The sequence below is a fragment of the Mustela lutreola genome, chromosome 14 (assembly GCF_030435805.1).
Source record: "Mustela lutreola isolate mMusLut2 chromosome 14, mMusLut2.pri, whole genome shotgun sequence".
NCBI lineage: Eukaryota > Metazoa > Chordata > Mammalia > Carnivora > Mustelidae > Mustela > Mustela lutreola.
In genome coordinates, this window is record NC_081303.1 from 65,853,785 (window position 1) to 65,869,574 (window position 15,790).

Genomic DNA, 15,790 nt, shown 5'->3' on the forward strand with positions numbered 1-15,790 from the left:
AAAAGTTGCCCATTCTGGTCTCCAACTTCACTCTTGTTTTCCCTATCTGGGAGCTTAAACCAGTACACACATGTGCACATGTACACGTGCACATATGCACACACACGCTACTGTCAAATCACCTTTAACATTCTTCCCTTCTTTGCAGCAAGGGCCAGTTTCTCTTCCAAAGAAAGTTCTTCCAGGAATGGGTTCTTCATCTCCTACTGTGCCCAGGCCTGAATCAACACTTCTTAACTGTGTTAAGCAAAATTGTGCAGCATCTGCAAGCCTGAATATCAAAAGCATGTTTAAAAAAAAAAAAAAAAAAGACGAAGAGAAGTTGGAACTGCTTCACCTTCCTGAAAAAAGGCAATCATTTTAATGCTTCTTCAAATATATTCAAGTGTATTATGATGTACATACAAAATGGCAGATGGGTATTTAAAATCCTATTAAGAACCCCTGCCTTATCACCAGTCAACCTCAGCACCTGTAATCTCCTCTACAATCCTGCTTTCCTAGCAGTTGTGGTGTTAGCTCACTGCTTGCATAGCACAGGAAAGGTAAATGTATGTTCTCACAAATGTGCACTTATTAATAGCCCTAAATGTTCAACAAATGAGAAGATTTTAAAAATTCATTAACACTTCTGTTCCTAATCCATGGATTTGTTCATTTAATAAATGTGAGCTTAGAGTAAGGAGCGATTAGCATTTCATAATTGCTCTTCGGGGGGACCTGACGAAGGGATGAATTAGATGGGGTTTTACCCTTTTCTGAATCCACGTGTGTTGAAATCCTCTGCTATGGGAAATAATCAGGCCTTTCCCAGAGGTGGAGCCACGTGGTTTTGAATGGCCCTGGCACACCAGAAAAATGATTGGCATTGATGCTCACTTCCCAGAGTCAACATCTTTGAGTTATTCTCATTGTTTCCAGGCCATTCTTCCATTTCTAAAATTACAGATTCATAAAAGCTTCTGCTTTTTCTTCCTATGTACCTTCCTACTTGACCAAGAGATTCTCAGCTTATAATAATTTAAGGTAATTAAAAGGTTTTTAAGTAGTAGGTACATGATAAATTTGGTAACCCCAAAGTGGTGGTCAGTGCAAGTCCAATGTACTCATTTCCTGAGTTTAGCTGCACATTGGTGAACTTCACAGAAATTAGCACTGACTATGTGTGTATACACACAAATGCCTTGCCCAAATATAAGAGGGTAGCCTGGTGGGAGTAAAAAGCACGGGACCTGTATCAGCCAGCTCAGGCTGCCACAACAAAAGACTAAAGACTGGGTGGCTTAAACAACAGGTATTTATTTCTCACAGTCTGGAGGGTGGATGTACAAGCACAGTCAGGTTTTGGCAAGGGTTCTCTATTGTAGATGGTCACCTCCTCTCCATGTCCTCATATTACACAGAACAAACACTCTTTCTTTCTTCCTCTTCTTATAAAGCCACTAACCCCATCATGAAAGCTCCACCTTTATGTCTTCACCTAACCCTAATTACCTCCCAAAGGCCCATCTTTAAAAGCCATTATATTAGGAAGTTACAAGTTCACATGTGAATGGGGTGGGAGGGACACAATTAGTCTATAGTTTATAGTCTATAGTATTCTGCCCCTGGCTTCCAAAATACAGGTCCATCTGGCATGCAAAATGTATTCATTCTATCCTAACAGCTCCAAATGTCTTAAATCATTGCAGTGTCTGTTCTAAAATCTCACCTAAATCTCTTCTAAATCAGATATGATGAGAATTAAGGTAAAATTCATCCTAAGGCAAATTCCTCTGCAGCTGTGACCTTATAAATCCAGTCAAGTTATGTGCTTCTGAAGTATCACTGTGGGACAGGCATAGGATACACATCCCCATTCCAAAAAGGAAGGGATGATGAGTCCCAAGCAAGTCCAAAACTCAGCCAGGCAAATTCTACTTGACTCTAAGTCTGGAGAATGTCCTCTTTGATTTGATGCCCTTTGGGACCCACTGGTACTACCTCCAAAGCTCTGATGGGTAGGGGGTCACACCCCCGGGACTCCAGGAAGCTCCATTCTCAAGTATCCACAGGATGTCTCAGCCACACAGCTCTGCAGGACAGGCCCACTCCCAAGTATGCAGTCAGAAGCCACCTGTTGAACTGGAACCAAAGCAGTGAAACTGGTAGCCTTTAAGTTGCCTTTAGGTTCCTTCTATTTTCTTAAAGAGTAGTGAACACTTTTTTAACTAAATTGTTCAGTGATCCAGTCCTGTATAATCTAAGAGTTCCAATAGCCTTCCTTCATTTTAGCTTATTTTTTTTTCTATCTCTTTTAGTTCAAACTGGCAAGATCTTTGTTGATATAATCCCAGCTCCATTCCTGGCTCTGTTGAGAAGGGTGGCTAAAACCACGAGTCACCCCCATGGCCTGTTTATCAAATAGTTGTTCAGCCCACTGTTGGGTTCCCTTCAGAACAATCTTTTTCACTTTCTGAAATATGGGATCGGCTGAGGATTTTCTGAATCTTCAAGTTCTGGTTCCTTTTTGTTTAATAATTCCTTCCTCAATTCAGCTCTCTCTTTTTATATTTTACTATAAGCATTCAGGAAGAACCAAGCTACTCCTTCAACACTTTGCTTAGAGATCTCCTCAGCAAATATCTGTTTTTATTGCTCACAAGTTCTACCTTCCAAAAAACACAAGAACATTATTCATTCATGTTCTACACCTCTTTGTAACAAGGATCACCTTAGCCCCAGTTTCCAATAGCATATTCCTCATTTCCATCTGAGAGCTCACCAGAAACGCTTTCAACATCCATATTTCTAGCATACACCTCAAAACTCGTCAAGCCTCTATGCATTGCCCAGCTTCCGAGCTGCTTCCACATATTTAGAGATTGCAACACCTCCACTTCTTTGTTCCAAAATCTGTATTAGTTTGGGTTTTCCATAGAAACAGAACCAAGAGGAGGAGAAAGAGAGAGATAAGAGTAGAGATAGGGATGGAGACAGAAATAAGGGTAGGGGTAGGGATGGAGATAGGGAAAGAGAGAGAATGAGCTCCTGTGATTATGCATTCTAAGAATTCCCAAGACCTACAGTCAGCTAATTGAAAACCTAGGAGAGATAATTGCATAATTCCATTCTGAGTCCAAATTCAAAGACAAGAGAAGACCGATATTTCAGGTTGAAGACAGGCAGAGAGAGAGACAGAGATTTCTCTCTTACTCCACCTTTTTGTTCTATTCAGGCCCTTCAGTAGATTGGATGAGGCACACCCAACTTAGGGAGAGCAATCTGCTTTACTCAATCTACTGATTCAAATGTTCATCTCATGCAGAAAAATGTTTAACCAAATCATGCTATGACAAATGAAATCAAGTTGACACATGGAATTAACCATCACAGGACCCAAGGAAGATCAGGGCACAGCACTGTAACAGAATGTTTTCTGCCTCTCCACTCTATGCCCCACCAGCTCTTTCCCTCAGGACACATGCCAAGTGCTCCTTTGACTGAATGAAGGGGAGAGAGGTAGGAGGAACAGGAGAGGAAATGGAGAAGACAGGTGGAACCAGGAGAATTTCTAGATGAGTTCGGGACCAACATAATTTGGGGGTAAAATTCAACTGGGGTAATCTACCAATTTATTAAGGGGAATTTTTAATAATCCCCATGTGTTGGATTATATCTGTAGTACATTAATACATTAAGAGGACTTATAATTGGGGTACCTGGGTAGCCAAATCAGTTGAGCATATAACTCATAGCTTTGGCTAGGGCCATGATCTTATAGGCAATGAGATGGAGCCCTGCACTGGGCTCCACTGCACTCAGTGGGGAGTCTGCTTGAGACTCTCTCTCCCTCTCCCTCAGTTCCTCCCCCCAACTTGTGCCCTCTCTCTCTCTAAAATAAATAATTTTTAAAATGAATTATAATAACAGGATCTGCAAGGAAGTAAGGATAAAGAAGATACTTTTTTTTTTTAAAAAAAGGAGGGCTCATTAAGTTCCCACCATGTCCATGACCCTCTTCTTATGCCCCCAAAGCCCTTAGAGGTAGATATTACTATCCCCACATTACAGATGTAGAAACCGACGTAAAGATGTGTTCTGCCATAACAGTGAAGCGAGGACCGCCCCAAAGAGCTATCATTGCTGGTCTGTCATTCTCCACTACCCCACACTCAGCAGGTGACCTGCTGGTAATTAGCAATGATTTCTGCTCCTTTCTCCACATATGCACATCTCCAGAGAACATTTTTCTCTCATTAGTATCAAAAATGAATCAGAGCTTTTAGTACCCAAGCTCTGTAATCAATTAAGCATTTTAATCAGAGATGAGAGTTACAAGAAGCTGTCAGTAGACTCATTCCCAGGCAAATACTCTTGCCCATGCCTCATCACTTCTAATAAGACAATAATAACACTTTTAATCCTGCACTCCACAGTTAGTGAGTCGTTCCTAATTACCCACATCTGCTAGTGAAATCTTTTTACTTGGCCCTGAGCTAATGCTGTCCTAGAACCCCTTGTATGATTTCACAAATGCCCTGGGACAAGGTATGTCAAGAAGAGAGGAAACGGGGAAACATTCTTCCCCATGCAGAAAGCGATGCAGAAAACACCACATGTCCTGCAGTTGTGATAAAGCCAGGGGGCTACTAGTCATAATTAATACAACTGGATTAAAGAAAACTGACACTTTGTTCAACGTATCTACCAGCAAAGGAGAAACACAGCATGGTCTCCATTCTGTGGGAAAATAGCTGCAGAAAATAGTTATTCTGTGTGATCAGACTTAACCCACCATGTCCCTGTTACTAGTCAGCTTCCATTTTATAAGAAAAGCAGACCTGGAGCTCCTGTTCCATACACATGCCATGATTTTGTTAAATCACATTCTAATTGATGGGTTATTTCAAACAGCAACCATCTAGATTTTGTATACCTCTTTCCCTGGGACACCAAGGGACACATATTGATACCTGCACACTTCATCAGTACATTTAATTGGTCATTTACACGTGAGATGAAAGAGACTTCTCTCCCCTTGCATCAGTGTTTGGTTGAGAAAGCCTCTGGGGAAGAGATAGGGGCATTGAGTTTTGAAACCATAACTGAGCTCTCCGTGACAAACAAGGCAATAGATTCTGAGACCTGAGAGAACCCTCCAAGTACCAGTCCTCCAGCCTCCAATCCCTCCGTAATAAATCCCCTTCCCTCCAAAATAGCAGTGAACTCTGCAAAACTGTTAATAGCAGTATGAAATAGTGCAACTCTAGCTGTCACTTTCCAGATAGGCTTAATACCAGATAAGCCACAGGAATACAAATGTGGCCTGACCACAGAAGACTGAGGCATCATGCGGAGATTGTTAACTAATTCACGCTGCCCCGTGCACACCTCCCGTTCCCTTCTCATTCCGTGTCATCTGCCCCTTTGCCCCTGACACCGTAGTGGGACAGCTCAGCTCCCACCACAGCACTGTAGTTGCGCCCTCTCCCCTGTGACCCGCTGTCAGGCAAGCATTTCACACTGAATTAGACGGGACTCATTTCCTCGGAAGGGGCATGCTCTGCGGCCACGCCTTGGCACATTCTGCACGAGTCTGCGCTGCTGAGAGACGCAGATGGGGGAGAATTTTGGGTGCTGTTGTTTCCCACCCTCCCCCGCTTTCTAGAAAAACACAAAAGCGAGTAAACAACAGCCGCCCGAAGCGCATAAGCCACGAGCAAAATGAAAACACATGATTAACCCTCCCTGACTCCTACCTCCCAAGAGTGCTCTGTTCTGTCTACACCACACAAAATACTCACTCATTCCATAAACATGCTTAGGCACCTGTGCTGGGCTCTGACACATAATCCTCTCCTTCCTCTGGGAGCAGAGAGCCAGGAGAACTGCTTGGACAAGTTCTCAGGTTCCCAGAGGGATTCAAATTCACACTTGCAAGTGATCTATCTCCCAATGAAGTTCTCCATCGGCGATAGATACAACCCAGCCACTGAAAGAAGAAATTCACCCCCGGACTTAAACTCATACCCAATCCTCAGAATGTGCCATGAATTTTAATCAAGCAGTAATTAAACTCTGAATAGAAAGAATTATCTTGTGTTTTGCATTTTAGACCAAAACTTGTCCAATGAAATCCTTTAAAATGGACTACAAGACCATTGGAACCTGTCTTTTTGTGTTTTAATATGCTGTGTGTATTTAACAATGGAGGAGAACTGGACCTCTCTTAACCCCTGCTGGAGAGAGAGGAAGACAAGGAGGAAGAGAAATGGCCTCCAGTGCATAATACAGAAGCCCTGTGTCCACCCAGCACTCTGCATTTTCCCCCAGGGCTCTGCTGAGCTGGAGCTTCCAAAAGCCTTTCCCCCCTCTCGTCTGAATAGCCACCCTTTCCATATGTCAAATGTCTAACAATATGGCACACTGTGGTTATTAGGGCACACTGAATTGATGTTTTTAAAAAGACCTCCCTCAAAATCATGTTAATGCTTGATAAAATATACTTTTCTCTTTCTGAGGAGGAGGAGGAATGAGAGAGAAGACTGGATAGACTGAACTATGTTATGATGGACCTATTTTAAATGGAAGAATTCCTATTTAATTTTTTAACTAATATTTAGGCTATGAGGTATGTGAATAAGGATTACATTGATTAATAATTATTTTTCTTAATTAGGTATTATGTGAAACTTGTGTTTATTTATGTATTATTTTCTATATGTTAAAGTATGCATTTTGGTACTTATTTTTGTCTATAGACCTTATGCATATTTATTCACTCCTTTTATAAAATACTGTTTCGAACATTTTAAGTACATACTCAACATCTAGCAATATTTTTAATCTCACTATTTTTTAAAGATTTTATTTTTACTTATTTGAGAGAGAAAGAGAGTGAGTGGGGGAGGAGCAGAGGGAGAGGGACAAGCAAACTCTGCACTGCTCATGAAATCAGACATGGGGCTCCATCTCAGAACTCTGAGATCATGAGCTTGGCCAAAACCAAAAGTCAGACGCTTAACTGACTGAGCCATCCAGGCTTTCCCCCCCCCCCTTTTTTTTTTTTTTTAATTTTTAACTCACTTGTAAAAAAAAATCTTGTAATAGAACAAAGGGCTAAATTTCCTAACTTACTTCCATACATCCTACCTTGGGTCACAGTAGGTGCCTATATTCAGCTGGTGTCTTTGTAAGACATTTAGGTACTTTGCATTTAGCTATGGTAATGTATTCAGTTCCCCCCTTATCTCTGAAGCAGTGTCCTTCAGATAGCTATTTGCTGTTTGGTACTGACACAGTGAAACTGTAAGCATAGTTTATTTGTTGTGACACTACAAGTGAGCTTCTATTTGGATTTCAGGAAATTTGCCTCTCCCAACATCAATGCTTGATAAAATATGGAATATTTTAAAATTCATGGTTAACTTTGACAGGAAAAAAATTCCAGGAATAAAGAGGGGATCCAAGCCAAAGGGTTGATGGGAGCTGCACTTTCAGGTCTTTTTCACATGCCAAACACTTAGATAAACATCTTTATATATAAAGCTCTTCTAAGATTTTAGTATACCCTCAACCCCAATTCCCAGTTTCTTGGAGAGATTCACAGAAGTAATGTTCTTTGTACATATGCTTCATACCTATGTATCCTCACACGCTCGGATTATTGACACCCATTCCCTCTATTGTCATTAAATTATAATGCATGCTTTTCCAAAACAAGCATACACTGTACCATAGCAAAAATTGTTTTCTTGTAGGTAAGTAAGTAAATACTAATGTGGCCATCTTTTCCTCAACCCATCTCCTCTGCCAGCTATTGGTATAAACAGCAATGAGCCCATAGCCCTGGGACCCCTCTGACCTGGGAAATAATCATTCTATGGGGACAACATTGACCATGTCTCTGTAGAGAAAAGGGACATGATGGGAAGTACATCCATTCACTTATGTCCTTGAACGTCTTGGATGGACTCATTGGCTGGTCCTGTGTTACATCAAAGTGACAGCCCCTTTAAACCAAGTCTGAATCATCTTTACTTACAGTCTCCAAACCCAGACCATCCCTAGTGATCTGACCTAGCTCACCAACCAACACTTCCCATCAACTCTGTATGGGCCGATAAAGTTCTTCATCAACCCAAGATCCATATTCCCTCCTTGCTCACTAACAGAACCTCTGCTTTGGAAAAGAAATGTGTTCAACCCCAGAATTACAGCTAGCTTTAGCTAACATAGCAATCTCATTGCCCAGTTTCTGAGCCTCCCCATGAGTGGCTTGCCTGTTCCAGGTCTAGCTATGCAGAGCTAGATGAATGTAGCTGTGGTTCTAGATAGGCTTTAGTATTTTTGATAGAAGAGATAGACACTAACAGTGCTCTTACTCTTTCTCCTTGCCACGACCATGAATATCATGCCAGTAACTACAGCAGACAGTTTCAACCAGTCAGAATCAAACCAACCAGTTAAGGCAGAAAGGATCAACAGGGAGGGATAGAGTCTTTGAGAACATGCTTCCACCCTGCACTGTAAAACTCTAGACTTATTTAAGTTAATTAAATTCCCTTGTTGCTTAAAACAATGTTAGTTGGACATTCTGATCCCTGTAGCTGAAAGTATTTCTAACTAATATACCCTTTTTTCCCCTGCATTGTACTCAGGGCACTGAGTAAATTTAAAGATCTAATTGGCTTTATTCAGTGATTTGTGAATCAGGTATCTGATCTAGCAAATAGAAAGGAGTTCTGAGGAGCTGTACAAAGTGGAAGGCTTTCGTAGGCAGAAGGAGGTAGGACAAGGATGTTACTAGAAAGAGCGAGCTGTTTCAGGCAAGATCACCTTTCTCTGGGGGACAGTGGGGGTGTATCAGACAGACTACCTCACCAGTACTGACCAGAAAATTCCGGACTAACTGGTCAAGATTATATTCCTGGGAGAAACTGCAATGAGGCTAGGTATTAAGTCTTGGTTTGGTGACAAGGGTTTAGCACAAGTGACTCCACTTATTACCTACTGTCTCTTTTTTAATACCATCAACACAAAAAACCACTATTAACGATTTTCCTATGCACATATTATCTTATAATAAAATAAGATCACATTGTAATATTTTAAAGTCTGATTTTTTAGCTCAACTATACATGTATTTAATTTTGAATATTTTATGTTTTAACTAATTCCCTGTTGTTAGACATTTGTTTCCAATCTTTCTTGCTTTTGTTGCAGTACTAGAGTGAATATCCTTGCAGCTAAATCTTTCACACATATATCCTTGCCATAGGATAAATACCTAACATTAGCGTTCTTGCACTAAAAATACTCACATTTTAGGATTTTCTTATTTGAGTTGCCAAATACACCTCAAAAAAAAAAAAAAAAACAGTAATACAAAGACAGAATACAAGACTTGATAGTCACAAAACCTAGCATTGTTGTTTGTTACCTTTTATTTAATATTTGTCAGTTTGGTGGGCCAAAAATAATTTATTGAAGTTATTTTAATTTTGTTTTCTTATTTCTTTATTGGCCAATGTTAATGTCTTTTATAAAGTGCCTATTCATATCTTTGCCCATATTTTAATTGATAAAGTCATTCATGCCTCTCTGCTGAGTAATATGAGTTTATTGTCAATCAAAACTTCAAGGATTTTTTCTGCAAATGATGTTGTTCAGACACAGTATATGTCTAGTATGTGTCCTATAGTTTCAGCAGTTATTATGCTTTATTTACATGTCTCCATGTGACATTTAAATTTTTGTTAAGTTTTCTACACCTCTGCTACTCATTAAAATAATTTTTCAGGAGTACCTGGGTGGCTCCATTGGTTAAGCAACTGCTTTCATCTCAGATCATGATCCCAGGGTGCTGCGGTCAAGCCCCAAGTTGGGTTCCCAGCTCACCGGGGAGTCTGCATCTCTCTCTGCCTCTGCCTCTCCCTCACTCATGGTCTTTCTCTGTCTCAAATAAATAAATAAAATCTTTAGAAAATAAAATAATTTTTTCTTATCTATCCTGTAATATTTTCTCCCTATTTTGAGGGTTCCAACAATTCGGACTACAGTCCATCAATGTATGTACTTGGGTTGGATAAAAGATGTCAAAAAACAGTCAAGACTTTGCTTGGAGTCCTTAATCCCTCCCTACAAAGACACATCATTCACCATTTCTTTAATAGTCCCCTTCAGTTATGTCAGAGATCTCTTTGATTTATTAATGTATGTCTACCTTTGAAGATACAAAGCATAAGTCAAAAGAGACATTGCCCTAAGACAGAGGTAGCTTATAGCCTCCTGAGGAAGGCATTAATCAAATAGTCACATAATTGCTATAATGGTAAGTGCAGTAAAGGAGGAACACTCAAGAGTATAAGAGCCAATAATAGGGGCCCATCAATTGTAAGAGTCCAATCAAGACATGATGGTTTCTTGGTATAAGACAAAGATGATATAGAGAAAGAGGAGTATAGTTGAGAAATATTTAGAAAGCAAAATCAAAAGGTCTTAGTGATAAATAGTTACAGAAAATATACAAAAATGCTGTTTAATGAGAGCCTGGGCAGTTCAGTCAGTTAAGCATCTGCTTTCAGCTCAGGTCATGATCCCAGGGTCCTGCGATCAAGTCCCACATGGAGCTCCCTGGTCAGTGAGGAGTCTGCTGCTCCCTCTCTCTCTACCCCTTCCCCAGCTTGTGCGCTTGCTCTCCCACTCTCTCTCTCTCTCAAATAAATAAAATCTTTTAAAAAAAAGAAAAAAAGGAAAAGATTGTCTAGGATGATTCCTAGGATTGGATTTGCACAAGGGTCCCAACGCTGCATGTGTATTGTTCATTCCAATGCCCAACAAATTATTTTAAGCATATTCTGAATAATCTATGAGACCACTCTTCAAGTTCAACAATTCCACGCTCCAGAGCCCATGTTTGTGTTTGTATTCAGGATCCCGCTAGCACCAAAGTTCACCTACGGTAACAGTGTTTAATCATTAGTGGATTGACAAGTATGTTCCCAGTCATGAGTTCGGTAGATCTTCTTATCAAACTAACATGCTCTAAGTATAGCACCAAATATTGAAGTCTTTCACCAGCTATAAATCTCTTTATAAACCAGTGATTTTTTTCAACAGTTATAAAGTTACATAGTTACAAAGTTATAACAGTTATAAAGATGAGATTTTGAAGAATGAAAATATTTTCTTGGTATATTAAGACTTTGAATTGTCAATATGAAAACTTCAAAGAAGTGGTGTTTTGTTTTGTTTTTTTAATTGTCACAAGCTAATTAGAAAAGTCAAGGGGGAATCTGGAAAAAAACAAATTTGGTCTGAGGTCTGGTCTACATTTTAACAAAAGCTATTACACATGAGTTTATAGCCACTTTTTCTTCCCCTTTTCTGATATTCTAATAAAACTAATCTGTGTCAGGGCACCTGGGTGGCTCAGGGGGTTAAGCCTCTGCCTTTGGCTCAGGTCATGATCTCAGGGCTCTGGAATCGAGTCCAGCATCAGGCTCTCTGCTTGGCAGGGACCCGGCTTCCCCCTCTCTCTCTGTCTGCCTCTCTGCCTACTTGTGAACTCTCTGTGTCAAGTAAGTAAATAAAGTCCTTAAAAAAAAAAAAAAAAAAAAAGACTGATCTGTGTCATCCCTGGGCTCTGAGAGAAGTCTTCGTTTAGTTCCTCCTTAAGTATGGGAAGTAGTGGCATAGGTCAGTCAGTTAATTATGAATTTACCCAGTTTTACGTAATTGTGCCCACAATTCCCATCTCTACTTTCCTTGTTCCTGACTGTGCTACTCATCAAATGCCCCATCCTCCTGTCATCCTGGTCCATCCTTGTTCCAATCCAAGACAAATATAGGACAGACTCCTCTCTGTCCAAAAATCAGACTCTCTAAAGCTGAAAATAAACACGTAAGTAAATGTGTGTCCTAATTTTCTACAATGCTAATGTTTCCTGTACTGGACTAGATCTCATTTCTCATTATAGTGGAGATTTCTGGGGAAACAAATCTCAGCTCCATTAGGATTTAGCGAAATAGAACTGAATTTGTAGTGTTAAAATCATGTTAGACTTGGGGAAAAAAATCATAACTGGTTATTTTCACAGAGAAAGGAAAATGTAAGATACCCTTTGATTAGGAATTGAGCATCTTTTTTTCCAGTTCTCCCCTCCCCTCCCCAGGAAGTCCTGTCAACAAACTCAAAACGCACACTTCTTTACAGATGGAGTCACACTTGTAGTTCACTCCCCATGCTCATCACTAAACGTAGTGAAACATTCCTTTGTTTCTACATCAGACACTAACTGAGGATCCAAAGCCTGGGAGAATATAAATATTTTCATATAAGAAAGAATTATAACCTGATTTCCTGCTCCTTCACCCAGATGTTTGCATTGCTGGTATTTTTTTATCAACTCCACTACAGACTGATCTCCCAAACGATAAAAGCTACTGAGGTGCTTTATTTTCTTTTTCCCATAATGGTATTTTTTAAAAATATCCAGAGCTGATGAAATATCAAGACATATATCTTTATAACTAGCTAACCCCAAGGTGATTAGGATATCTTTCCTTTCCCTTCCCAGGGAGGTAAAGCCAGGCCAGGAGGGCCAATGGCCAAGCAGGCCAAGGTTTGGGCTTGGGTTTGAGTAGACAGATTAATGTCCTAAAAAGAAGGAGATGGAAAGAAACAGTGAGGTAATACACACCATGTCCAAATAAAATGCTAAAGGTCAGTCCTAGTGAAGCCAAATCCATTGTCAAGACTAAGGACAAGTTCAAGAAGTTAGGAGCCAGGAGACAGAAGGATGGAGCAGTTGAGGAGGAGCAAAGCAGGGGTAAGGCCATCTGTCCCAGGATGCCTCCTGTGAGCAGAGCAGAGGTCTTGTCAGGCACTGGTCACACGTTGCACGGTGGCTTATATTGGCTGATCTGAAGAAGTGTCGTTCACTAAAGTTAGGAAAGGACGCCCTACTTGCACACTGGACGCAGAGACACCCTCAAATTTCTTCCTTACCAAAAATCCTACATGTTTCATGGGCAGATTTTACTGGATTCAATGGAATTGAAGGAACTCTTTACCTTTCTCTTTCAAATGGCAAGACTTTATGTAAAAGAATCCATCTCCACCCCATCCTCCATTGGGCATCTTTCTTTTGACAACAGTCTCTCCAGTTTTAGTTCTGATGTGTCCAATGTTCCCCACAACTGTCTCTCCCAGCCCTGGATCAAGTGCTTTCCTAGTAGGACCTCCCACAGACGTCTGCCACCTTGCTCAAAAGCCCATACGGAGCACCCAGAATATGGTTGTTCATATCTGGACAGATGTTCAGCCCTAGCATTGTGGAGTCCATTCAAGAGGGAACACGCTCTACTATATTTCTCCTTGGCCTGCCCTTCTCTTCATTATGTCCAAATCTGGCATTTTACCCTACTTAGAAGTTAACAAGTTAGGTTGTTTGCCACATGCTAGCAGACGATAGGAGATTCCTTGATCAGAGACAAAAGACAGTATTACCCATGCTCAGCAAGCACATGAGTTCATGTTTCATGTCAGTTGCCTTGGTCTCCACTGTTAGAAGAACAACTCACAGCATCCCGGATGGCTCTGTACACAGCCCAGGTGGATGCTGTACACATAATGGCTTTGCATCGTACCTGAGGAGCATGGACTTTGGGAGATCTAGCTCTTCTGTAGCAAGTCTGTCCTTCGTTCCAAAATGAGTCATTACCTCCTTCTCCCACATTACTCACTGCAAACAGAACCCTGAGAATGGCCTAGGGAGGGCGTTTAAGGCCTTGCATTCTTGAAAAATCCATCAGGAGTGAACGGGAACACTCAGGGCCCATGGAGAATTGCTGCTTCCAACAGTTGCTACCATATCTTTGCGAAAGACCTTGTTCTTATGGTCTAAACTATGAAGTCATAGTTTAGATTTAATTTCAGATGCAGGAAAGAAATCAGGATTTTTTTTTTTTTTTTTGGTCTTTATGCATGTAAGTCACACCACTCCCACCAGAAAGGGCAAAAATATTTATTATATGTGGAAAAACGATATTTTAAAATAAATTTTAAAGATAATTTTTTCATTTTCTTTTTACTAATTCTTTTCAAGAAACCCTCTTAGATCTTTTGCTCACCAACCTACTTCAACAAGCATTCCTCTGGATTTATGCACAGCATCCTCATGCCATCTGAGATCAAGATGTTTTTCTCTTTATCTCCGGAGGGAAAACAATTTCCTTTGCGGACTCACCACTTAGAGAAAAATCTGCAGTTTGCTTGTACATGCTCCAGCTGTCATCTCTACATGTCTTTCCCATATTTGGCAGAAAGAACGCCACATGAACCATCTCAATCCTGAGGATTATTAGTTAGTTTGCTTCTGTGTTTTCATTCATCCCTTCCCTTTGTCAGTCACCATAAGAACTACCATTTGCTGGGTGCCATTTTGGGGTCAGCTAGTGTTCTGAGTAACTTATATGTATTTTCTCATTTAATCCTTACAACCACACCATGGTACATTTAGCATATGTGCTTTCAGTATACCCATTTTACAGATGGAGAAACAGAGGCATGGAGAAGTTACATACTCTGTCCAAGTCAGCAAGTAACTAAGTGGCATAACCATATTCAAACCCAGGTGTTTTAACTCCAAAGACTACACTCTCCTCCTATATTATATTGCCTCCCCAAATTATTCTAATTCCCCTATCTCCTGCCCCCCCCCTGTAATCAATAACTTATTTGAAATAATACTTATCCTACTGCCACAAGCATTTGCCTGCAGTCATGGCATATGGTTATCTAAAACTTTCTCAAAGGAAACTGAAATAAATAAAAGTTATATCAGAATATAACAATACAAAGAAGGATATAGAATGCAGCCTTGAACTAGAAACACTGCAGAAGAAAAGAATTACTGCTTTCCTTGAGTTTCTTTAGATTGCAACCAACAGAATAACAGAGCTTAAATTCGTTTTTTAAATGGAGTTAATTAAAGAATTTTTAGGCATGTCAGAGAAGTTGGGTGTCTCCAAGGCCCACAAGGGACAGTAGACAGAAACTGGGAGCTGCCAGGGGCCCAGGCAGGGACCTCCTTCCAGTTCTTGCCTCCACTTGTCTCTGCTCATCTCTGTAAACACTCTACAAACAGGTACTTTCTGTTTCTTTATACCCATAGGGGTCTCATTCCACGGCTCAGAGCTTACATCATTCTGTTCAAAGGAGCAGCCCAGACTCACCATAATCTCCTACAGCCAATTCCAAATTCCCATGAGATAAAATCTGATGGGCCCAATTTAGATCGCATGCCCAGATCACCTTTAATCAATGGTAGCCAGAGACTCTAATCTTAAGAACAGGGGCCTTTCTGGAGTGAGTTTGTTATCTTGGCCTTGGTAGACTTCCCAAAGTTATCTCAGACAATCATTGATTTATTGGAGAAAAAAAAATGCATTTCTTAGGACTCAGAATTGGAAATATGGTTTTCAAGAGTATCATTATGTGTGTCTTCTCAGAACTTAGATATGCTGGGCAGATGACAGTATGTTGGCATGTAACATCGTAATCAGTTCTCAAACTTGTTCTGCTCATAAAATTTCTTCTCCTGAGGATAAACTGATTTCCTGTGTTATCTTTCTCTCTTACATTGCCCCTGTGCAGCGCTTTAGGATTTGTTTTGCACACCATTAAATACATAGGTAGATAGACGTACAGAGATGAAGATAGAGGTGGAGATGGGAAAAAGGGGAGGAGGAGAGAGAATGAGAAGTTCTTCATTGCATCTGTACTGGCCTTCACATCCTCATG